The 27,569-nt window shown below is 39.4% G+C and overlaps 1 protein-coding gene across 2 annotated transcripts in view; it reads right to left on the bottom strand.

The window, feature by feature from the left end:
* The window catches only part of LOC131243147 (uncharacterized), a 49,523-nt gene that overhangs the window by 5,654 nt on the left and 16,300 nt on the right, over nt 1-27,569 (bottom strand). The window lies entirely within an intron of this gene.

Below are 27,569 nucleotides of genomic sequence, written 5' to 3'. Positions count from 1 at the left end.
TCATGAAATCCTTATAGGATGGCAGTTTCTCAATATCAAATTTTGGTGGGAAAACATTGGCAAAGGAACCTCCACAAGCACCATTTCTGCAACCCATCCAGTTTGACATCCAATGGGACATCTTCAAAGAAGGTAACATCAGCTGACAGAAAGTGCTTTTTGAGAGAATGACATTAACATTGATAACCTTTTTTAGTAAGAGAATATCCCAAAAATATACATTTTATATAATGAGGTGCAAGTTTATCTTAATTAGACTCTTAAGAAAATTGACAAAACAAGTACAACCAAACACTTTTGAGGGAACAAAAAAAAAAAAAAAAAAAACTAGCCGATCAAGGAATAGTAATAATGAGACGGGTGTTTTACCACGTAAAATTGACGAGGGCATCCTATTTATCAAATGACATGCGGTGAGAACTGTATCACACCAATAAGATTGTGGAACATTCATTTCTAACAACAAAGCAAAAGTAACTTTAATTAGATGTCGATTTTTGCGTTCAACCACCCTATTTTGTCGAGGTGTATAAGCACAAGAAATCTAATGGATAATACCATGACTTTGTAAATACTTTTGAAAATCCCGAGAAACAAATTCCAAAGCATCATCAGATCTAAACATACACAAATTTGCACCAAACTGAATTTTTATTTCATTATGAAAAATTCTAAAATATATGAAAGAATTCTAATTTATGTTTCATGAGAAATAACCATGTCATTCTGGAAAAAAAAAAAAATTTTAAAAAAAATCATCAATAAAGAGAACGAAGTAGTTAAAACCTAATAAGCTAGAAATACGAGCTGGTCCCACACATCACAATGAACTAATTTAAAAGGAACATCACTCCTATTATCGACCTTATACGGAAAATGAGATCTATGATGTTTACTTAGCTGGCAATTTCACATTCTAAATTCGGCATCTTTGGAAGAGATGGAACAAGTCTTTAATTTTTGGAGAGATGGATGACCCAAACGATGATGTAATAAATTGTTGGACACTCATGAAGCACAGTAGCACTTACTAATTCCCTCTCCAAATAATACAGACCATTCCTCTCACGACCTCCACCAATTGTCTTGCTCATGTTAAGGTCTTGAAAAAACAAAGTTGGAAGGAAAGAATGAGACAACAAATCAAAGACTTTGTCAATTTACCAACAGATAAAAGACTAAAAGGAAATTTGGGGACATACAAGACAGAAGATAAAGATACATATGCGCTTGGTCAAGCAATATCCAATTTAATAACAGTGGATGATGTGCCATCCGCCAAATTAACAGATATATTTGACGAGATACAATCAAGGGAAGAAAAGGAGCTCCAATGACCAAAAATATGATCCAACGTTCCAGAATCGGTGACTCAGGGAGAATAAAGAGATGACAAGAGGCACACTCTACCTATTCGAGCCAAAGTGATTGTAGAGGTGGAAGGAACATTATTAGATATAGAGCCATTAGATGAGAGAAACCGCGCATATTCTTCTCATGATAGTGTGACACTGATCTGATCGCTACAAACATTTGACGGAGTAGATAAGGTAGGTCTCCCATCAGCTGAAGCATCATCCATCACATGAGCTTGATTAGCCTTTCGGAGTCTTCCCATGAAGATCCCAGTAGAAGTCCACAATGAGTGCATATGCGGTTTCCTCTACCACCACGACCACCTCTACCTCCCCCTTGTAATCTACCACCTCTACCACCAAGATATATACCATGACTTGTTTGAACTCCACGACCTCCACACACCAATAAAACTAGATGAAGAGGCCAATGCATCTTTATCAGACACATTAACATGAGCACTATCCAAGTCATTTACAAGAAAAACTCGTTGAAGTCTAACATAGACCTCCTCAACTAAAGGAATTGATACACCACTTAGAATCTGATCTTTAGTTAATTGATATTCTTTTGGCAAACCAAATAGGAGCTTCACTATTTTCATATCCTCCAATTGCTTCTTCATAAGAGTAATATCAAAAGTAATAGCATGATATATCAAGAGCTTTTCCCACATGCTGGTAAGTTCGGAAAAATACTCCCCAAGAGATTTGTCTCCCTTTTGAAACGAGAAAATTTCCTCATACAATTAATAGACCTGTAAGATGTTTTGCTCTGAGGAATACATCTTCACAGTATTCCAAACATCTTTCATAGTGTTCAAAAACATCAAATTAGAGCTAACCTCGGCTTCCATACCATTTCATAACCACGATCTAATATGGGCATCATCACGCATCCACTGTCTGAATTTAGTATCAGATTCCTCTAATTTAGATTCTTTGAGGAATTGACCATTTTCCCAAGCCATGAGAAAAACTTGAACCGATTTATCCCAATGAAGATAATTCTTCCCATTTAGTTTCACAAAGGTTATGGATGCATTAAACAAAGGTCCAAACACCTCTCCCAATGATGAGGAACCACTAACTATATTTTTCAGCTCCATAACAGGATAGGGACTGATTTACTTCAAACCAAATAGGAGCTTCACTATTTTCATATCCTCCAATTGCTTCTTCATAAGAGTAATATCAAAAGTAATAGCATGATATATCAAGAGCTTTTCCCACATGCTGGTAAGTTTGGAAAAATACTCCCCAAGAGATTTGTCTCCCTTTTGAAACGAGAAAATTTCCTCATACAATTAATAGACCTGTGAGATGTTTTGCTCTGAGGAATACATCTTCACAGTATTCCAAACATCTTTCATAGTGTTCAAAAACATCAAATTAGAGCTAACCTCGGCTTCCATACCATTTCATAACCACGATCTAATATGGGCATCATCACGCATCCACTGTCTGAATTTAGTATCAGATTCCTCTAATTTAGATTCTTTGAGGAATTGACCATTTTCCCAAGCCATGAGAAAAACTTGAACCGATTTATCCCAATGAAGATAATTCTTCCCATTTAGTTTCACAAAGGTTATGGATGCATTAAACAAAGGTCCAAACACCTCTCCCAATGATGAGGAACCACTAACTATATTTTTCAGCTCCATAACAGGATAGGGACTGATTTACTTCAAACCAAATAGGAGCTTCACTATTTTCATATCCTCCAATTGCTTCTTCATAAGAGTAATATCAAAAGTAATAGCATGATATATCAAGAGCTTTTCCCACATGCTGGTAAGTTTGGAAAAATACTCCCCAAGAGATTTGTCTCCCTTTTGAAACGAGAAAATTTCCTCATACAATTAATAGACCTGTGAGATGTTTTGCTCTGAGGAATACATCTTCACAGTATTCCAAACATCTTTCATAGTGTTCAAAAACATCAAATTAGAGCTAACCTCGGCTTCCATACCATTTCATAACCACGATCTAATATGGGCATCATCACGCATCCACTGTCTGAATTTAGTATCAGATTCCTCTAATTTAGATTCTTTGAGGAATTGACCATTTTCCCAAGCCATGAGAAAAACTTGAACCGATTTATCCCAATGAAGATAATTCTTCCCATTTAGTTTCACAAAGGTTATGGATGCATTAAACAAAGGTCCAAACACCTCTCCCAATGATGAGGAACCACTAACTATATTTTTCAGCTCCATAACAGGATAGGGACTGATTTACTTCAAACCAAATAGGAGCTTCACTATTTTCATATCCTCCAATTGCTTCTTCATAAGAGTAATATCAAAAGTAATAGCATGATATATCAAGAGCTTTTCCCACATGCTGGTAAGTTTGGAAAAATACTCCCCAAGAGATTTGTCTCCCTTTTGAAACGAGAAAATTTCCTCATACAATTAATAGACCTGTGAGATGTTTTGCTCTGAGGAATACATCTTCACAGTATTCCAAACATCTTTCATAGTGTTCAAAAACATCAAATTAGAGCTAACCTCGGCTTCCATACCATTTCATAACCACGATCTAATATGGGCATCATCACGCATCCACTGTCTGAATTTAGTATCAGATTCCTCTAATTTAGATTCTTTGAGGAATTGACCATTTTCCCAAGCCATGAGAAAAACTTGAACCGATTTATCCCAATGAAGATAATTCTTCCCATTTAGTTTCACAAAGGTTATGGATGCATTAAACAAAGGTCCAAACACCTCTCCCAATGATGAGGAACCACTAACTATATTTTTCAGCTCCATAACAGGATAGGGACTGATTTACTTCAAACCAAATAGGAGCTTCACTATTTTCATATCCTCCAATTGCTTCTTCATAAGAGTAATATCAAAAGTAATAGCATGATATATCAAGAGCTTTTCCCACATGCTGGTAAGTTTGGAAAAATACTCCCCAAGAGATTTGTCTCCCTTTTGAAACGAGAAAATTTCCTCATACAATTAATAGACCTGTGAGATGTTTTGCTCTGAGGAATACATCTTCACAGTATTCCAAACATCTTTCATAGTGTTCAAAAACATCAAATTAGAGCTAACCTCGGCTTCCATACCATTTCATAACCACGATCTAATATGGGCATCATCACGCATCCACTGTCTGAATTTAGTATCAGATTCCTCTAATTTAGATTCTTTGAGGAATTGACCATTTTCCCAAGCCATGAGAAAAACTTGAACCGATTTATCCCAATGAAGATAATTCTTCCCATTTAGTTTCACAAAGGTTATGGATGCATTAAACAAAGGTCCAAACACCTCTCCCAATGATGAGGAACCACTAACTATATTTTTCAGCTCCATAACAGGATAGGGACTGATTTACTTCAAACCAAATAGGAGCTTCACTATTTTCATATCCTCCAATTGCTTCTTCATAAGAGTAATATCAAAAGTAATAGCATGATATATCAAGAGCTTTTCCCACATGCTGGTAAGTTTGGAAAAATACTCCCCAAGAGATTTGTCTCCCTTTTGAAACGAGAAAATTTCCTCATACAATTAATAGACCTGTGAGATGTTTTGCTCTGAGGAATACATCTTCACAGTATTCCAAACATCTTTCATAGTGTTCAAAAACATCAAATTAGAGCTAACCTCGGCTTCCATACCATTTCATAACCACGATCTAATATGGGCATCATCACGCATCCACTGTCTGAATTTAGTATCAGATTCCTCTAATTTAGATTCTTTGAGGAATTGACCATTTTCCCAAGCCATGAGAAAAACTTGAACCGATTTATCCCAATGAAGATAATTCTTCCCATTTAGTTTCACAAAGGTTATGGATGCATTAAACAAAGGTCCAAACACCTCTCCCAATGATGAGGAACCACTAACTATATTTTTCAGCTCCATAACAGGATAGGGACTGATTTACTTCAAACCAAATAGGAGCTTCACTATTTTCATATCCTCCAATTGCTTCTTCATAAGAGTAATATCAAAAGTAATAGCATGATATATCAAGAGCTTTTCCCACATGCTGGTAAGTTTGGAAAAATACTCCCCAAGAGATTTGTCTCCCTTTTGAAACGAGAAAATTTCCTCATACAATTAATAGACCTGTGAGATGTTTTGCTCTGAGGAATACATCTTCACAGTATTCCAAACATCTTTCATAGTGTTCAAAAACATCAAATTAGAGCTAACCTCGGCTTCCATACCATTTCATAACCACGATCTAATATGGGCATCATCACGCATCCACTGTCTGAATTTAGTATCAGATTCCTCTAATTTAGATTCTTTGAGGAATTGACCATTTTCCCAAGCCATGAGAAAAACTTGAACCGATTTATCCCAATGAAGATAATTCTTCCCATTTAGTTTCACAAAGGTTATGGATGCATTAAACAAAGGTCCAAACACCTCTCCCAATGATGAGGAACCACTAACTATATTTTTCAGCTCCATAACAGGATAGGGACTGATTTACTTCAAACCAAATAGGAGCTTCACTATTTTCATATCCTCCAATTGCTTCTTCATAAGAGTAATATCAAAAGTAATAGCATGATATATCAAGAGCTTTTCCCACATGCTGGTAAGTTTGGAAAAATACTCCCCAAGAGATTTGTCTCCCTTTTGAAACGAGAAAATTTCCTCATACAATTAATAGACCTGTGAGATGTTTTGCTCTGAGGAATACATCTTCACAGTATTCCAAACATCTTTCATAGTGTTCAAAAACATCAAATTAGAGCTAACCTCGGCTTCCATACCATTTCATAACCACGATCTAATATGGGCATCATCACGCATCCACTGTCTGAATTTAGTATCAGATTCCTCTAATTTAGATTCTTTGAGGAATTGACCATTTTCCCAAGCCATGAGAAAAACTTGAACCGATTTATCCCAATGAAGATAATTCTTCCCATTTAGTTTCACAAAGGTTATGGATGCATTAAACAAAGGTCCAAACACCTCTCCCAATGATGAGGAACCACTAACTATATTTTTCAGCTCCATAACAGGATAGGGACTGATTTACTTCAAACCAAATAGGAGCTTCACTATTTTCATATCCTCCAATTGCTTCTTCATAAGAGTAATATCAAAAGTAATAGCATGATATATCAAGAGCTTTTCCCACATGCTGGTAAGTTTGGAAAAATACTCCCCAAGAGATTTGTCTCCCTTTTGAAACGAGAAAATTTCCTCATACAATTAATAGACCTGTGAGATGTTTTGCTCTGAGGAATACATCTTCACAGTATTCCAAACATCTTTCATAGTGTTCAAAAACATCAAATTAGAGCTAACCTCGGCTTCCATACCATTTCATAACCACGATCTAATATGGGCATCATCACGCATCCACTGTCTGAATTTAGTATCAGATTCCTCTAATTTAGATTCTTTGAGGAATTGACCATTTTCCCAAGCCATGAGAAAAACTTGAACCGATTTATCCCAATGAAGATAATTCTTCCCATTTAGTTTCACAAAGGTTATGGATGCATTAAACAAAGGTCCAAACACCTCTCCCAATGATGAGGAACCACTAACTATATTTTTCAGCTCCATAACAGGATAGGGACTGATTTACTTCAAACCAAATAGGAGCTTCACTATTTTCATATCCTCCAATTGCTTCTTCATAAGAGTAATATCAAAAGTAATAGCATGATATATCAAGAGCTTTTCCCACATGCTGGTAAGTTTGGAAAAATACTCCCCAAGAGATTTGTCTCCCTTTTGAAACGAGAAAATTTCCTCATACAATTAATAGACCTGTGAGATGTTTTGCTCTGAGGAATACATCTTCACAGTATTCCAAACATCTTTCATAGTGTTCAAAAACATCAAATTAGAGCTAACCTCGGCTTCCATACCATTTCATAACCACGATCTAATATGGGCATCATCACGCATCCACTGTCTGAATTTAGTATCAGATTCCTCTAATTTAGATTCTTTGAGGAATTGACCATTTTCCCAAGCCATGAGAAAAACTTGAACCGATTTATCCCAATGAAGATAATTCTTCCCATTTAGTTTCACAAAGGTTATGGATGCATTAAACAAAGGTCCAAACACCTCTCCCAATGATGAGGAACCACTAACTATATTTTTCAGCTCCATAACAGGATAGGGACTGATTTACTTCAAACCAAATAGGAGCTTCACTATTTTCATATCCTCCAATTGCTTCTTCATAAGAGTAATATCAAAAGTAATAGCATGATATATCAAGAGCTTTTCCCACATGCTGGTAAGTTTGGAAAAATACTCCCCAAGAGATTTGTCTCCCTTTTGAAACGAGAAAATTTCCTCATACAATTAATAGACCTGTGAGATGTTTTGCTCTGAGGAATACATCTTCACAGTATTCCAAACATCTTTCATAGTGTTCAAAAACATCAAATTAGAGCTAACCTCGGCTTCCATACCATTTCATAACCACGATCTAATATGGGCATCATCACGCATCCACTGTCTGAATTTAGTATCAGATTCCTCTAATTTAGATTCTTTGAGGAATTGACCATTTTCCCAAGCCATGAGAAAAACTTGAACCGATTTATCCCAATGAAGATAATTCTTCCCATTTAGTTTCACAAAGGTTATGGATGCATTAAACAAAGGTCCAAACACCTCTCCCAATGATGAGGAACCACTAACTATATTTTTCAGCTCCATAACAGGATAGGGACTGATTTACTTCAAACCAAATAGGAGCTTCACTATTTTCATATCCTCCAATTGCTTCTTCATAAGAGTAATATCAAAAGTAATAGCATGATATATCAAGAGCTTTTCCCACATGCTGGTAAGTTTGGAAAAATACTCCCCAAGAGATTTGTCTCCCTTTTGAAACGAGAAAATTTCCTCATACAATTAATAGACCTGTGAGATGTTTTGCTCTGAGGAATACATCTTCACAGTATTCCAAACATCTTTCATAGTGTTCAAAAACATCAAATTAGAGCTAACCTCGGCTTCCATACCATTTCATAACCACGATCTAATATGGGCATCATCACGCATCCACTGTCTGAATTTAGTATCAGATTCCTCTAATTTAGATTCTTTGAGGAATTGACCATTTTCCCAAGCCATGAGAAAAACTTGAACCGATTTATCCCAATGAAGATAATTCTTCCCATTTAGTTTCACAAAGGTTATGGATGCATTAAACAAAGGTCCAAACACCTCTCCCAATGATGAGGAACCACTAACTATATTTTTCAGCTCCATAACAGGATAGGGACTGATTTACTTCAATTTAGAACGACTAGTGTTGATCTATAAACAGGTCAAAGCACAACTATCCCCTACAACAATAGTACATAAGAATTTCCAGCCTCCCATTAACTAGAACACCCATAAATAATATCCACGCATCTCACACAACTTAATGGATACACAAAAATATCAAAAAGTGCTTCCAACACAAAAGAGTAACTAAAAGAAAACCACCTAAAACATTTTATTTTTTTCAGAGATAACTGAAATTTTATTGAGAAACCGCCAAAGTGGGAAAGATAACAAAAATCAAGACAACATCCAAGAAGAAAGATGAGTGTTCGCAGCTGATTTAACAAAAAGCGCCCATTCGGAAACGGCTAATATGACCAAATGAGCGACTTCTGCAACCGAGCAGTCCTTGTTTTGGAAACACCAGCTATTTCGAGCCTTCCAAATATACCAAAAAATTCCCATTACCACTAGTCTCCAAACAGTTTTCTGGGATTTACCCACCATACCCCCATGTGAGGCCCACAAAAGCTTATCAACCATATTTGGCATGACCCAAGAGATTTGGAAAATGCAAAGGTAAGTACTCCCATACCTTGTGGGAAAAAAAATACAATGAATGAAAAGGTGGTCAATAGACTCCGCATCCCTCATACACATCAAGCAAATGTTCGGGAGAATGAGAGATCTCCTTTGAAGGTTGCCTATGGTTAGGATTCTTTTACCACCTACAAGCCAAACAAAAGCCGCAATTCTCAGGGAAGCACCATAAGACCACTAGAGGTAGGGGAAGGAATATGACAAAGATGGCTTAGCAATTAAGTCATGAAATGAGAGCACGGAGAAAATACCATAACTATGAGTTGTCCAAATCAACAGATCTTCATCTTGAGCCGATGGCAGATAAAGCTTCAGATGGTCGAGCAAGATAAGAAATCCATTGAGTTTGTCATCCGTGAGATTTCGCCGACAAGGAGGAGACCATATGACAAATGTGCCAATAAATGAGCAATATCTGTCCGCTGTAATAAAAAATTCGAGGGCAAGACGAGCCAACTCAGGGAAGCGTTCTTGTAATGACCTATCCCCACACCAAATGTCAACCCAGATGCAAATATGATTATCTTTTCCCAGAAAGAGAGGTTCTAGAACAAAAGAGATGTTCTGTAGAGGTTATAGCCTTCCAAACAAAGCATATCGAGAAATTTTGTATTTTCTAGAAAGTTTGTTGGACAGTTCCTTCAATCCCATCGAGAAACTCGTGAATTTTGAAAGTTCGTTGCTGGACAAAATTCTATTTATTATTCGAGTAATCGAGTGATCCTTTGATCCCATCAACAGGTCCTCAATAGGTCTCAATTCTATCGAAGGAGGGGGTGATTTTGATGAGGACATCAGACCCTTCAAAGTTTATCAAAGACGAAGGCAGACGACAAATACATCCTTTATGGCTAGATGATGGTTCGTGGCACAACCAAGGAGGATTTTGAAGACCTCACATGTGTCTCTGGATTAATTGAAGGCCATACATTAGGAGGACACACGTGCAGGATGAGTTAGAAGACTAATCCGTTACGCAGGATTTTTTTTATTTTTATTTTGTTATAGGGGTAGTTTTGTCATTTTCTTTTAAATCCAAATTTTATAAATACGGTGTTTTCTACCCAAAACCTAATAATGTTTTTTTTTTTTTTTTTTTTAAATGAAAGCTTGGTGCCTCCTTCCCTTCTCTCTGTGGTAAGTTCTTCTCTTCACATAATCTATTCTCTTCTTCTAAATTCTATTTCTAGCCCTCCAACTTTCTTCTTCTCTTTCTATGCCTAGGATTCTTTGATTGCTATTGACCTTGAAAATCTGAGAATTGATCCCAACCCTCTCTTAGATTTTCTAGCCATCCCTATTCCAAAAATCCTTTGATTTCCTGGACTAGAGAAGCTGCATTGATTGTTGGATTGAAACCATGCAAGATCGGGAGGTCCCATCCCTCGCCGGATCCAATCACGCATGATTTGAATACGGTACCACAAGATTGTGATGATGGTCTACAACCATTGCATGTTTCTTTTATTATTATCTTTACTATTATGTGGAATGTTGAATATTTCAATTGATTTGCTTAGTTTATTTCACTGGATAATTTATGTGCTCACACATGCATTCTAGTTTAGACCGTCTTGCATCAAATTTGGTATCAAAGCTTTAGGTTTTGCATGGTTTTTGTTTAATCCAGTTATCTAAACTTAGGATCATCTGTTTTCTCATGTAGGATTGTCTAGATAATTCTAGATCTACATCCCACAAAAATTGCAAACCTGATTTTTCAGATTCACAGTCCCGTGAGATATAAATCTGAATTTCCAGATTTGTGTTTTCATTCTAGTTAAATCTGAAAATCTACAGCATTCTTACATCATATAGCAATAGGATCATACATACATATTAAGGTCTGTTCAAACCTTAAGAGTCGAGCTTAGGAAAATCGAGTTCGAGTTTTTGGTGTATGCCCACTAGAAGTGGTAAGGGTTTTGGCCAACACCCCATCATGAGTAATGAGCAATTAATCGATCACCTCACTTAATTACTCCAAAAGATAACTGCCATAGAGACATCCAACAAAAATATTGAACGAAAACTGATCGCCACCAAAGTTAGACTTGAGCGATTAGAGGCATTCCAAAGGGAGAACCCCACTATTGGGGGAGATATGCAGTCATAAGTAGGTGGTGTTGGTGAGGAGCAGCCGTTAAACAAACCCCCACCAATGGCGGGCATGTGGGTAGAGAACGAGTATATCAGGACCACTTTGATCCTGACGAGAGGGCCATGAAGAATGTCAGGATTGATGCCCCGAGCTTTGATGGTCACTTTAACCCCAAGGCATTACTTGATTGGTTAGCTGAAATGGACCACTATTTTGAGTGGCATGAGATGTCAGAGAACCAACAAGTGCAGTTTGCCTAAACGAAGCTTGTGGGACAAGCGGAGATGTATTGGACCAATAAAGAGCGTAAGATTGAACGGGTGGGAAGTGCTCACGTTACCCAATAGAGTGAGATGAAAACTATGCTAAGAGAGAAGTACCTCTCTCGCTCTCTCTTATCGCCAGAAGCTCCTGGAACAACGACAATCTTTATGCCAAGGATTCATGCCTGTCACGGAATACATTGAAAAATTTGAGGAATTCATGATGCGGTGTAATATTGAGGAAAACCCTCTAGTAATGCTCACGCGTTCCAAGATGGGCCTTCGATCGGATCTTCGGCGTGAGCTTTGGGCTCGTCCCATGAAAGATTTGGACAAGATGTACCAAGTGGTGTAGGAATTAGAGTAGTATCTGAAGACTCCTGTCACAAGACGGTTCGATTCCCGAGACTCTAATGTTAGGACTAGTTCTTGGGGAACTAGACCCAACATTGGTAATTAACCTAGGGTGCAGGCGAATGTTCTACCTAGGCCTAGGGATGACAAGGGAAAAGGCGTCCTTGGTGTTGGTCCAGGTGGAAGATAGAATGTGCGATGCTATGAATGTGAGAATATTGGTCATTTTCCAACTTAGTGTCCCACTAAGAGGAAAGGAAAAGGCTTAGTCATAGGCGATTCCTAGGATGGTGAGTATGATTAGGGCGACTCTGAAGTTGAAAAATACCAGCCCGTAGGATCATTGAGTGATGAGGATGAGGTAGGTGATGATGTCACATTGGCAGTTGTCAGGTGTGTGCTAACCCAGACTAGAAGTAATGTTGACTGGTGTCACTATCTTCTACATGATCGCCAAGTGTGGCGAGAAAAATTGTAAGGTGATAGTGGACAATGGGAGTTGCCAGAATGTAATTTCCCCTAGTACCTTAAGCTGTCTAAAGTCAAAGGCCACCCCTCATCCTGACCCGTATAAGGTCTCATGGGTAGACAAGACTTCCCTTCCTGTCACCCATCAATGTCCTGTACCCATCGAGTTCGGGTCTTATAAGGAGTCCTCCCTGTGGTGTAATGTGTAGCCCATGGATGTAAGTCACATCATCCTAGGCAAACCGTGGCTATTCGATAATGACGTCACGATTTATGGCCGTTTTAATGCGTGAACCTTCATGCATAACAGCAAGAAGTTCAAAATTAATCCTATGCCACCACAAAACACTACACAGAAGAAAGGCGAGAAGGCTAGTGAGCCTAAAGAAGTGAGGAAATCCACACCCAAGTCTCCCCACATCATCATAGCTAAAGATTTTGAAAGAGACACAAAGGAGGATTCGACGGTTTATGCCTTAGTGGCTAGAGAGGCTACACCAAAAGTACCAGTAGAGTTACCCCACGAGGTAACCCCAGTCTTAGTGGAGTACAAAGATGTTTTCCCCAAGGATTTGCCGGATAAGTTACCACCCATGAGGGACATCCAACATGTCATTAATCTTGTCCCTGGGTTGACTCTACCAAACATTCCTCGCTATAGGATGAACCCTGCAAAGCATGCAGAGTTGAAGAAGTAGGTAAACGAGCTCCTGCGAAAGGGTTTCATCCAAGAGAGCAGAAGCCCATGTGTCGTACCCGCTTTACTGACACCTAAGGAAGACGACACTTGGCGCATGTGTGTGGACAGTAGAGCCATCAACAAAATCACAGTCAAGTATAGGTTTCCCATACCTAGGCTTGATGACATATTAAACATGATGGCTAAATCCACCATTTTCTCCAAAATAGATTTCAAGAGTGGGTATCACCAAATCCGTATACGCCCCGGTGATGAATGGAAGACAGCCTTCAAGATGAAGGATAGGCTATATGAGTGGTTGGTCATGCCTTTTTGCTTGACTAACACACCTAGCACTTTCATGCGGGTGATGACCCAAGTCTTGAGACCGTTCATGGGGAGATTCTTAGTGGTGTACTTCGACGATATTATGATCCATAGCACCACTAGAGAATTAAACCTTGAACATTTGAAGTTAGTCTGTAGCATCCTTAGGGTGGAGAAATTATACGCCAACATTAAAAAGTGTTCGTTCATGTCCAGTCAAGTTTTGTTCTTAGTGTTTATAGTGTCAATAGCAAGGATGCGTGCAAACTCAAAGAAAGTCGAGGCCATAGTTGATTGGCCTGAACAGAGGAACATCCATGAAGTGCAAAGCTTCCATGGCTTAGCCACATTCTATCGTCGATTCATTAGGAGTTTTAGCACAATTATGGCTCCCATTACAAAGTGTATGAAAAAGGGAGAATTCATGTGGTTGAAAGTCGCAGTCAAGGCTTTCAAAGAAATTAAGGGCAAGATGGTCGAAGCTCCCGTCATGTGCCTTCCCGACTTTTCTAAAGTCTTTGAAGTTGAGTGTGATGCATCTGGTGTTGGTATAAGTAGAGTCCTGAGTCAAGAGGGTCATCTTGTTGCCTATTTCAGTAAGAAACTGAATGAGGCAAAACAAAAATACTCTACCTATGATAAGGAATTCTATGCAGTAGTGCAGTCTTTGAGATATTGGCACCACTACCTCCTACCGTAAGAATTTGTCTTATTCTCTGATTATGAGGCCTTACGTCATCTTCACTCCTAGAAGAAACTTAACCCAAGGCATTCTAAGTGGGTTGTGTTCCTTCAAGAGTATTCGTTTGTCTTGAAACATAAGGCTAGAGTAGAGAATAAACCAACCGATGCCCCTAGCTGTAAAGTGGCGTTGCTCAATTCTTTGAGTGTAGGAGTTGTCGGCTTTGAGCAACTGAGAGACGAGTACCTCACACGTCCAAATTTTGGGAGTACCTATACGTCACTCTCGAGTGATCAACAAATTGTTTATGTATTCCCCATACATCCATCCGTGAATTCCACTTCTGGGAGCTTCATTCAAGAGGGATAGTTGGCCACTTTAGCTGCGATAAGACTACTGCCCTCGTAGAGGATCATTTCTATTGGCCAAGTCTCAAGTGAGATGTCGCCAAAATTTTGTGGCAGTGTAGAACATGTCAGATGGCAAAGCAGCAAAAGAAAAATTTTGGATTATATACACCATTACCTGTGCCACATGCTCCGTGGCAAGACATTGGCATAGATTTCATGCTTGGGCTTTCCAAGACAATTAAAAAGCATGATTCCATTTTTGTTATTGTAGACTGCTTCTCTAAGATGGCGCATTTCATCCCATATTCTAAAACTTCGAATGCGTCTAATATTACTAAGGTTTTTTTCGATGGTGTGGTCAGTCTCCATGGTTTACCTAAGACTATAGTGTCTAACCGTGATGTTAGACTTACCAGCTATTTTTGAAAGACACTATAGCACATGATGGGAACACATTTGCAGTTTTCTACTGCATACCATCCCCAAACTGATGGCCAAATTGAGGTGGTTAATCGCAACCTTGGAAACCTCTTATGATGCTTAGTGGGTGAACATGTGAAAACTTGGGATTCAATTCTACCTTTAGCCGAGTTCGCCTACAACAGTTCAGTCAATAGATCTACAAGGTTGAGTCCATTTGAAATTGTTAGTGGATACAAACCTCGGATGCCCATAGACTTGTTACCCATGTCAGTTACCCAAAGATCTTCTAAGTCAGCTGATGCATTTGCACAACACATTCATGACTTGCATGCACATGTTAGACAGCGAATAAATGCAAGTAATGATAATTATAAATGTTCAGTTGACCAACATCGTAGGTGGACAGAATTTAATGAAGGGGATTATGTAATGGTTAGGATTACACCAGAGCGATTTCTTCCGGATTCCGCTAAGAAATTACAAGCTCGCAGTACTGGACCATTCAAAGTATTGCATAAAATTGGGTATAATGCATGTAGGGTAGACCTTCCACCTAAAATGGGAATAAATCCGACGATCAATGTGGAAGATCTAGTCCTCTGTCCTAACCGTTCCATTATTTCTTCTTCCCAACCTTGGTCACTTTCCGACTTTACTTCTCAACCCATTCCACCCCTTCCACCATCAATTAATCATAAGTAAGAGATTGAAAGGATAGTGGATGAGGAGATTGTTTCCACACGAGATGGGGGCTTCTAGAGGTACCTTGTCAAATGGAAGAACAAGCCACCATCCGATTCCACGTGGCTTACAGAAGCGGAACTGCAGCGGATTGATCCGGACCTTCTCGAGACGCACAAAAGTTTTAACTCGTCAGAGCCGAGTTCTTCTCACCTGAGGGGAGTTGATGAGGACATCAGACCCTTCAAAGTTTATCAAAGACGAAGGCGGCCGACGAATACATCTTTATGGCTCGATGATGGTTCGTAGCACAACCAATGAGGATTTTGAAGACCTTACACGTGTCCCTGGATTAATTGAAGGCCCCACATTAGGAGGACACACGTGTAGGATGAGTTAAAAGACTGATCTGTTATGCGGGATTTTTTTATTATTATTATTTTTTGTTATATGGGTAGTTTAGTCATTTTCTTTTAAATCCAAATTTTATAAATAGGGTGTTTTCTACCCTAAACCTAATAATGTTTTTTTTTTTTTTTTTTTAATGAAAGCTTGATACCTCATTCCCCTTTCTCTTTGTAGTAAGTTATTCTCTTCCCATAATCTCCTCTTCTTCTAAATTCTATTTCTAGCCCTCCAACCTTCTTCTTCACTTTTTATGCATAGTATTCTTTGATTGCTATTGACTAGAAAATCTAAGAATTGATCCCAACCCTCTAAAATTTTCCAACCGTCCCTATTCCAGAAATCCTTTAATTTCCTAGAATAGAGAAGCTGCATTGATTGTTGGATTGAAACCATGCAAGATCGGGGGGTCCCATCCCTCGTTGGATCCAATATACGCATGATTTGAATACGGTACCGTAGGATTGTGATGATGGACTGCAACCAGTGTTTAAATTTTCCGCAATATTATCAAAATATCGCCGATTATATCGGTGTCGCTGCACTGGCGACACCGAAACCCCATTTATTCGTATCGGTTCTAGGTTTCACCGATAATCTCGCCGAATTAACGGTATTTTCAAAATCTCGCCGAGATTTCGTTGTTCCCACCAACCACGGGTGGGAACTGTAGCCAACAAACCACCTTTATCGATAAAATGGGGTAGTTGTCAACAATAAAATCACAAAAAAAATACCTGTTTTTTCACCCGGATCTGGAGGAAGACGCGAATTCACAGCTGTTGAGTACAGATCAGCAATTTCGGTAAGATTCAACCCCAAAAATTTCTTTTTTTCCGTCGAAAAATCCTCTGCAACTTCTCGAATCCGCTTGCGGGCTGAGATCTTGTTGAAAAATAGAGAATTTTTTTTTTTTTTTTTTTTTAGGATGAGGGAGAGGGATTTTCGGGTTGAAAATCTAAAGAAATTGGTGGGAAGGAGATGAAATTTTGAAAATTTTGTATGAGGAGAGGGATTTTCAGGGTTTTAACGCAAATTGGGGATCGAGCCGGGCGTGAAATGGGATTGCATACTTAGTTACTCAATACGCTCTTATCGTACTGAGTACACTCTGTTGGGCCCACCGAGAATGTATCTAGTCTATCCATGCGATCCATACGTTTTTCCATCTTATTTTAGGGGTTGAGACCAAAATTTAAGTGTACCAAAAGATCAAGTGGATCACACCATTGGAAACAGTTGGAATAATGACTTCCACCGTTAAAACTTTTCTAGGGCCCACAGTGATGTTTATTTCTCATCCAACCTGTTCATAAGATCACACAGACATGGACACAGACATGGATGAAGGGAAAAAAACAAATAGAAGTTTGATCCAAAACTTCTGTAGCCCCCAAGAAATTTTCAACGATAAATGTTCAATTCATACTGTTTCCTATGGTGTGGTCCACTTGAGGTTTGGATATACTTCGTTTATAGGATTAAGACCTAAAATTATCTGTTAAAATGGATGGACGGAGTGGATAAAATACATAAATCACGGTGGACCCCACAGAGTTTACCCAGTACACTTCTTAGTACCTAATCCTCTTCCGATTTAGAGTCGGTGCAAGGATGTACAGCGGAGACGGATTGGCTACTCCACGCGACACCGGCCTTTCGCTGGTGGTCAGTGCTCTGTGGGCCCCACCATGGTGTGTGTGATCTAAAACTCAGGTGGACCACACCACGGGAAAACAGTAGTGATTGGATATCCACCATTTAAATCCTCCTACGGCTTACTGTACTGTTTATTTGACATCCAATCTATTAATTAACTCATACAGACCCAGATGAAGTTTAAAAACAAAGATCAAGTTGTTCCAAAACCTTTATGGCCCACAAAAAAAATTTAATGGTTAAAGTTCATTTAACACTGTTTCTTGTAATGTGGTCCAATTGAGATTGCAATATCCTCATTTTTTTTTTCTCATATCATAAAATTATCTATACAAATAGATAGACGGCATGGATGAAACACATAACTCATGGTGGGGCCCACAGAGCACGGCAGGGGGAGTAGCCAATCCGTTTCCACAGCGGCGCAGATCAGGGACGCGGATTTGCTGCAGAAGCCTTTCCCTGTGCTCTATGCTGCAAGCTCAGGTGGGGCCCACTGTGATGTTTGTGAGGAATCCTCCTCGTCCATTTGTTGTGTGATTTCATTTTAGGACTTGTTGTAAAAAATGAACCGTATCCAAAGCTCAAGTGAGCCGTACTAAAGGAAAATGTGGTTAGGGAAATTCCTACCGTTGAAACCTTCTTGGGTTCAACAGTGTTTAGATGCCATCCATACCGTTAATAACGTCATTACTATTGGGATGAACTGAAAAGAAAAATATTGGCACGAATCAAAACTTCTGTGGCCCCACGAATATTTCAACTGTGAATGTTTAATTATCACGTTTTAGGCTCACTTGAGCTTTAGATACGGTTCAATTTTGGCATCATGTCCTAAAATGAACTCACAAAACGAATCGACGGGGAGGATTTTTCACAAACATCACAGTGGGCCCCACCTGAGCTTGCAGCGTAGGAAGAAAATCCGAGTCCCGCGGATCAGGATTGAACGCCCTGCTATTGAATCGGGCACGGATTGGATATTGACAAGATCTGTAGCCAAAGGAAACGGATTGGCTACGCCCCCTGCCACCAGCCAATGGCTGGTGGTCGATGCTATGTGGGCCCCACCATGATGAATGTGTTTCATCCATGCCATCCATCTATTTTTCTAGATCACTTTATAGAATGAGACCAGAGCTGAGGTATACAACAATCTCAAGTGGACCACATTATCGAAAACAGTGTTGAATGAACTTCAACCATTAAAAACTTTTTAAGGGCCATAAAAGTTTTGGATCAAGCTTATCTTTGTTTTTTCCCTTCATCTGGATCTGTATGACCTAATCAACAGATTGGATGTCAAATAAACAGTACAACGGTCCTTAGGAGGATTTTAATGGTGGATATCCAATCACTATTATTTTCGTGTGGTGTGGTCCACCTGAGATTTTCCTGTGATGTCTAGGCGTACTCGTATAGTTTGGGGAGGATAACTATTAGAGGTACATAAGAGAGTTCCTCAATTGGTATGAGCAGAGGATGACCTGGGAACAGTACTGTCAACATGTTGGGCAACAGCACTACGCTCAACTGCCACGGGATCCAGACAATGATTACAAGCCACCTCGTCACTCTATGTGGGGATGAAACATGGCCAAAAATGTGTATTTGTTTTTAATTCATTTACTTTTGCATGTCTTAATTGTTGTAAGCTTGCATTTTTATTATATAAACTCATTTTGGTTACTATTTGAGTGATTTCTTGCGACAACGCATGCCTTTTGGCCCCCATTAAATGGAAACTTCTAATTTAATGCATTCTTTTTACAATTTTTTCATTCCTAAATATGTAAATATGTGTATTTAGGCATGTCCTGAAGTTTCACAAAAAAATTCCACCATTTTCTCCATGTTTCCCCCTTTTTCCCTACATTTCCGGTTATCAGCGATAACAATATTATATCTTTATCTACGGCCAGCGAAACTTGTAGCAATACCGACAACTCGAACACTGACTACAACCATTGCATGTTTCCTTTATTATTATCTTTACTATGATGTGGAATGTTGAATATTTCAATTGATTTGCTTAATTTATTTCACTGGATAATTTGTGTTCACACATGCATTCTAGTTTAGATCGTCCTGCATCACTATGTAAATTCGTGAATTTTCTAAGGCGGTGCGAAAGTTGGATTGCTAATCTTATAATTAGGGGTCTCTAAGACGTCCCTAAGCATCATCCTAGGATTTTGAAGGAAGAGATTGTAGAGATGAAGCATTTTCCGCACCGTTCTTCCTTATCTTCGGTTCTAGTTTAATTTTCTGCTTTCTTCTTTTATTTTATGTTTAAGATGTTAGTCATGTTGGGTTAATTTCTTAGCTAAGGCTAAGGGATGAACCTCTTGGTGGATTTTGATATTTAATTCAAATTATTGGTTTTTAAAGTTGAATTGTGATTGTGTGTGATTGAATTCCTAGATTGGAGAAGGAATCAATATGTGAAATCGATTGATTTATTGTGAACTTCAGTTACAATAGATGCTTTTGATTCCCTATGATTAATTATCTAAATCTTCATGAGAGATCACTCTATCTCAATTCTCATTTGGTCGGATGATTGTTAATTGATTCTATTGAATTATCTTTTGATTAGAACAGATTGGAATCCGATTCTAGTTGAGTAATCAACTTGAGAAGATGAATTAAGTTTAGATTCTATTAATAGGGGATTCCTGGATCCTTAGTTGTTTTCAAGTAATTGTTTAAACTCTCTTTTTACTCTATTGGATTAAAACCCAGAAATCTTGTTTAGTTCTAATTGTGCTCTCAACCCAATTCCCTATGGAACAATCTCAATCTCACCGAGTTAAGACTACATCGCAGCCCTACACTTGAGGTTGTCAACTCTTGGGTTCGATCAGCCACCACCATTACCTTTACAATACGGGATGTAACAGTCATTACGAGGGTTGTAATGGCCGTTACGGTCTCTTTTAAAATCCAAAAAAACCTATATCGGCCCCGAAACGGTCCATTACGAGGCCGTTACAGCCTTTACAGGGGCACAACGGGCCATTATGGGGGTTATAACTGCCTTTACGAGTCATTTTTTTCCGTGATAGCCATGACAGCGTTTACAACCCCGTAACATCTCACGGTTGTCACCGTTACCTTTACGTAATGGCCTTTACCACACACCATGCTAATGACACATCCAGTAGCGAGTGGCTACTGGAAGTGCTCTGTGGGCCCCACCATGATGTATGTATTTTATCCAAGCCATCCATCAATTTTTCCATATTATTTTATGGCACAAGCCATAAATTGAGTTGGGTCCAAATTTTAAGTGGACCACACCCCTGGAAATAGTGGTTATTGAGTACCCACCATTAAAAATTTCTTGGGGGCCACAAGCTCTAAAAGCTCAAGCTGATAGAGCATGGCGAATTAATCCCTTTATCTCATAGCCTAGGCCCCACATCGCATGGGTTAGGACCTCGGCCGAACCCCCCTCATGGGCTCCAAATCACATGGGTACCACCTCACACGGGTGAGGCCGGCCTCACACGAGCCTCCCGCCCCGAGTGTGCCCCTGCATCCCACAGGCAACCCCACTTGAGCCCGATGTGAAAATGCCCAAGCATTAATCACCCCCGATGAGGAGTCTCGAACATGAGACCTGCTCTGATACCATTTTGATACAGGACAATTAACCACTTGCTTTAAAAGCTCGAACTGATAGAGCATGGCGAATTAATCCCTTTATTTCATAGCTCAGGCCCCACATCTCATGGGTTAGGACCTCGGCCGAACCCCCCTCGTGGGCCCCAAATCACATGGGTACCGCCTCACACGAGCCATGCACCTCACAAGGGCTGCCCACCCCGAGTGTGCCCCTGCATCCCACAGGCAACCCCACTCGAGCCCGGTGTGAAAATACCCCTGCATTAATCACCCCCAGTGAGGAGTCTCGAACACGAGACCTCCCGCTCTAATACCACTTTGATGCAAGACAATTAGTCATTTGCTCTAGAGCATGGCGAATTAATCCCTTTATCTCATAGCTCAGGCCCCACATCTCGTGGGTTAGGACCTCGGCCGAACCCCCCTCGTGGGCCCCAAATCACATGAATACCACCTCACACGCGCCATGCGTCTCACAAGGGCCGCCCACCCCGAGTGTGCCCCTGCATCCCACAGGCGACCCCAATCAAGCCTAGTGTGAAAATGCCCCTGCATTAATCCCCCTCATGGGTTAGGACCTCGGCCGAACACCCCCCCCCCGAGTGTGCCCCTGCATACCACAGGCGACCCCACTCGAGCCCAGTGTGAAAATGGCCCTGCATGAGGAGTCTCGAACATGATACCTCCCTTGATGCATTATTTTCCTTCATCCATGTCTATGTGACCTAATCAACAAGTTAGATGGCAAATAAACATTACAGTGGATCCTACGAAGTTTTTAATGGTGAGTGTTCCATCACTACAGTTTTCCTATCGCATGGTCCATATGAGATTGGTTTCGACTCATTTTCGGCTCATACCTTATAATGATTTGGAAAATTTGATGGACGGTGTGGATAAAACACATCATGGTGGGGCCCACAAAGCACTGACCAGTAGCCGTCTCATTACTGGCAGCATCAGTCATACGCAGATTGCCTGCAGCAACTTGTCAAAGGAACTTCGTGCAACAAGAACTAGGTGGGGCCCCTAGTCATCTATTTTTCTAAATGATATTAGGACATGGGCCCGAGAATGAGGCAGATCCAAAACTCAAGTGGACCGCATGACAAGAAAAAGTGAGGATTGAACATCCACCATTGAAGCATTCATGGGGCCACAAAAGTTTTGGATTAGGCTAATATTTTCGTGTTTTCAGTTCATCCCAGTGGAATGACCTTATGAACGGTATGGATGGCATATAAACATCACGGTGGACCCCATGGAGGTTTCAACGGTAGGTATTTCCCTACTCGCTTTTTCTTGTCGTGCGGCCCACTTGAGTTTAGGATCTACCTCATTTTTGGGCCCATGTCCTAACATGATCTGAAAAAACGGATGGATGGGGTGGATTTCTCACAAACATCATAGTGGGCCCCACCTAGATTCACATACGACAGGTTGTCGCAAGCAATCCGCATTTGCATCGGTAGGCAATATGCGTCCTATCTTTCTAGGAGCGGATTAGGTGCGGTACCAGCCACACCCAAGATGGTGTGCCCTTAACATGGGGCCCACTTTGATGTATGCATTGTATGTCCAAGTTGTCCATCCAATTTGCTAGATCATTGTAGGGCATGAACCCGAAAATGAAGTAGATCAAATCTTAGGTGGATCATACTATAAGAAACAGTGGTGGTTGAATGCTCCATCAAAAACTTCTTAGTGCCCACCATAATGTCTCTGTATTATTTATTTGCCACCAACCTGTTGATAAGGTCACACAAACTAGGATGAAGGGGAAAAACAAATATCAGCTTGATCCAAAACTTTTGTCGTCCACAAGGAATTAATGGTCAATCGCCACCTTTTCCTACGGTATGGTCCACCTGAGATTTGGATCTGCTTCATTTTTTTGGGCTCCTCCCCTAGAATGATATGGCGAAATGGATGGATGGTGTGGATATAAAATACACACATTGAGGTAGGTAGCACCTAATCCACTCCCCATCTTTCCCTCCTCTATCTCCCCCATCTCTAGTCCCCCTCTCTTCATCCACCAAAGCTCTCTCTCAAACAAGGTATCCCAAATCGGTTACGTTTCGGCCGTAACGGCCAATACGTAACAGTAACGGCATCAACTGTTACACGATTCGGCCCCGAAACGGGGCACCTCTATTTTTTGCGTTCATAATGGCCGTTACGGCCCATAACAACCGTTACAATACCGTAACAAACGTTACAGTCCATAACCCTAAAGAAAAATGAAAAAAATGGTTTTTTTAAAAAAAAAACATACCTTTTTTTTCTCTTCTTTTCTTCTTCTTCTTCTTCTCCTTCTTCTTCTTCTTCCTCTTCTTCTTCTTCTTCTTCTTCTCGCCCTGCTGCGGCTGCGGTCCGGGCCTCCTCCTCCTCCTCCTCCTCCTCTCTCTCTCTCTCTCTCTCTCTCTCTCTCTTCTTTCCCTCTTTTTCTTTTCGGTTTCTCTCTCCTGTTTTTTTCTTTTGAATTGGAAGCGGATTGACTGGTGTACCACATACCAGTATCACTGCTGTAGGTCCATGTCATGCTAAGACGAGCGCTAACACTCCTCGAGCTCCGAGTTGTGCGAATGGTTCAAAGGAGATCAAAGTTACATGGGCTCCACAGTGATGTATTTATTATATCTACACCGTTCATCTATTTTTAAATATCATTTTAGAGCATTAGCCAAAAAATGAATCGTATCCAAAGATCATCTGGACCACACCAAAAATAGCAGCGGAGATGATGATTTTCACCGTTAAAAAATTCGTAGGCCCACCGTAATGTTTATTTTCCATCCAATCTGTTCAAAAGGTCAAAAGGACCTGAATGAAGAGGAAAAACAAATTTCATATTGATCCAAAGGTTCTGTGATCCCAAAAAGGGTTTCAATGGTAGACATTCAATCCCCCACTGCTTTTTGCAGTGTGGTCCACGTGATAATTAGATCTGTATTATTTTTCATGTCAAGCCTTAAGACGAGCTCGTTAAATGAATGGATGGTTTAGATATAACAAATACCTCATGATCAGACCCACAGGACTTGCTTGCATCAAATGAATTGATTGCATATGCGTTACACAGCACGCCACACAATTTAATAAAATGTACACATGCCACATGGGCCCCATCATGATGTATGTATTTTATCCATGCCGTCCATCCATTTTGCCACATCATTTTAGGTTATGATTCAAAAATTAGTAAGATCCAAATCTCAGGTGAACCACAACATAGGAAACAGTGGTCATAGAATGCTCACCATTAAAAATTTCTTAGGGTCCACTGTATTGTTTATTTTCCATCTAACCTGTTAATAGGGTCACACTGACGTGGATGAAGGGAAAACACACATGTCAACTTGATCTAAAACTTTTGTAGCCCCAATAATTTTTTAATGGTGGTCGTTTAATTATTGTTGTTTCTTATGGTGTGGTCCACCTAAGCTTTGGATCTGCCTCATTTTTGTGCTCATGCCCTAAAATTATTGGGCAAAATGAATGGACGGTGTGGATATAGCACATTCATCACGAGTGGGGTCCAAAAAACTTGGAGACTCGTGTGCTACACTTCACAATCCGAGTCCTACCTAATTCGGGCCCTTAAAAAATTGTACACGAGATATATATTAACTTAAAATTTACCAATTAAATTATGGACTGTAATTGCTAACTAAAAATGCCAAAATCAAATTGTTTGAATAGTTTTAATTGTTAATTTGTGAACGCTTATTTTTTAAAATAGGGCCTTTTGATTTTTTTTTTTTTCATGATTCACTATCCAATAAATGTCCACCAATTCACAAGTGGGATAATGCCAATAAATTGCATGAATTTGAGGCTGATTTGGGGCATGGATTGGTCCTCCAAGTCAGCCCCAAATTGGCAACGTCATCTACCTGAATTTAATTTTATTTTTTAAAAGAACTATCGGGAGAAATGATATCAAATTGTTAAGCATATAAATTAGATATTTAGAAAATTAAATATATGAATTTTGTACTCAAATTCAGGTTATCTAGTTCATAAATTCGTCAGACAGTCCAATACAACTTCTCACCAAAGAGTGGACCGTTACACCACCATAAACATGTTCTAATTTATAAATGAATGCATATTTGGAATGCTTAGAATATTCCGGATTTAATCCATATTTTTTTGGCAACAAAAAAAATTGCACCGTTATGGACCGTTACGCCCCCATATCGCCGTCACAACCCCGTATCCGTGTCGGTATCGGAGGGCACCGTTACGCCAGCCAATACCGATACGGGATACCTTGCTCTCAAAAGATTAGATTTGTCCCATTTAGATGACCAATCCAGGCCGTTCATCAGGTGGGCCACAAGATTGTTCAAGTTGAAAATGAATGCCTACCATTGAAAACTTCTTGAGGGTCACAAAAGTTTCAGATCAAGTTGATATTTGTGTTTTCCCATAATCCAGGTCTATGTGACCTTATGAACAGGTTGGATGGCAAATAAACATCATGGTGGGCCCTAGGAAGGTTTCAACAGTGGGCGTCATTGTCCCCACTTCTTTCTAAGGTGTGGTCCACTTGAGTTTTGGACCTGCCTCATTTTTTGGCTCATGCCCTAAAATGATCTGGCAAAATGGATGGACGGTGTGGATATAACACATACATCACGGTAGAGCCCACAAAACTTTTCCATGTCAACACAGTACCCACCTTGGTCCTGTATTCTATACTATGTAATCCAAGTCAAGTAATTAAGTTAAATCATTGATGATGGGCATTTTTGTCATTTTATGAAAAATATGATGGAAATGAGAGAAAGCTGACAGAAGGCACCCCTTTGACAATCATATTGATTAATGAGGTAGCTTAATGAAAGATAATTTAATAGGTACCAAAATGTAAATATGGTATTAATGAGGTTATATTTTGTAAAGTTATCTATTTACAATTACGTTGTACAAAATGCTATAGACAAGTCTCTTGCTCACTAGATGAGCTGGTGGAGATATTCCAGTCCCTTGTATTCAAATAGAGGGTTTTCTCACCAATGTTATGGACCTACAGAGGAGAAATTGCCTACAAACTGGTACACCTTTTCAGATTTACTTCCCTCCCAACTTTTGGATTTAATTTTCCCTTCTTTGCCACATCAGAAAGCTTCCCCTGAATATGAATATGGCAGGCTAAACTAGAGTATTGAGGTGTCATAGAAGGACTACCAAACATAACATCAGTCTTGGACTCAATGCAATCAGCAACATGATTTTCAGGTCATACAATCACTACTATATAAGAGTTATTGGCTCCAGGTCACAGCATTCATCGACTGGTATGAAGTGAAAAAAAAAAAAAAAAAATCCTTAAAGTAAAAAGGAAGGAGAAAAATAAAACTAACTGCTAGATGGTTGCAAAAAGTGTAGGTCTCAGCAACTGCTACTGTATATCCACAGGGAAAAGTAAGCATCTCTTACCATAAACCAATGTAAACAATTGGAAGATGAAGGGTTTGAAAGATAGATGCCAGAGGCAATAGATCGCATGAAATCATTCCAACCGAAGTGATTATGAGTAGAAGTATCTCACTTCTGGTATATAGATGGCAGAGGGGATAGATAGCTTGAAATCATTCCAACCCAATAACCCAAGTGTTTATGAATAGAAGTGTCTCACTGCTAATATATCCTCTTTAAAGGCAATTAGCTTTGTTTCCTCTCAATAATCTGGCCATATGGCATCTATAAGATGTATATACAGAAACCCCACAGTTCCTTCCTTTTTTTGAGAGGTGACCCCTAAAGTTCCTACCAGTGTTTCAAATAGTGCTCGTAGCGTAGCCGTAGCACTACATGGCGTAGCTAAATAGCATAAATCCCCTGTAGCGTACACTATAGGGGGTCGTGGAGTGTAGCATTTGTAGCATACGCTACAATGTTTTTCCCGTTTTTCCGTTAAAAATTGTGTAAAACTCACATCACATCATGAAAAACTTAAAATGTAGAGTTAAAATCAAACTTTTCTTCTTCTTTTTTTACTTTCACTTAAAATGGTGGTGATCCTTTGTTAAAGTTGGTGTGAAACTCATACATTAAAAAACCTTTAAAACCAAACTTAAAAGAAAGAGGGTTTTGAATGTATTGATGGCATTTGTATCGTACTTAATACTCTTAGGTCTTAACTTGTAGGATTTTTATTTCATTTTCATACCTGTGAGTTGTGGCTTTTAGTTTCAATTAGACTACTAATTAAAGTGGTTTGGTTAGAAAGTTGTTGATGTGATAATTATTTGATTTGGCTTATAACTTTATATATCTGAATTGGCTTTTGATAAGTGATAATTAATAGCTTTTTTAACATGCTTATACTTT

This window comes from Magnolia sinica, chromosome 4 (genome assembly GCF_029962835.1).
Source record: "Magnolia sinica isolate HGM2019 chromosome 4, MsV1, whole genome shotgun sequence".
Classification (NCBI taxonomy): Eukaryota; Viridiplantae; Streptophyta; class Magnoliopsida; order Magnoliales; family Magnoliaceae; genus Magnolia; species Magnolia sinica.
Note: the sequence above shows the minus strand (reverse complement) of the source record. Positions and strands in the feature narration are given on the sequence as shown.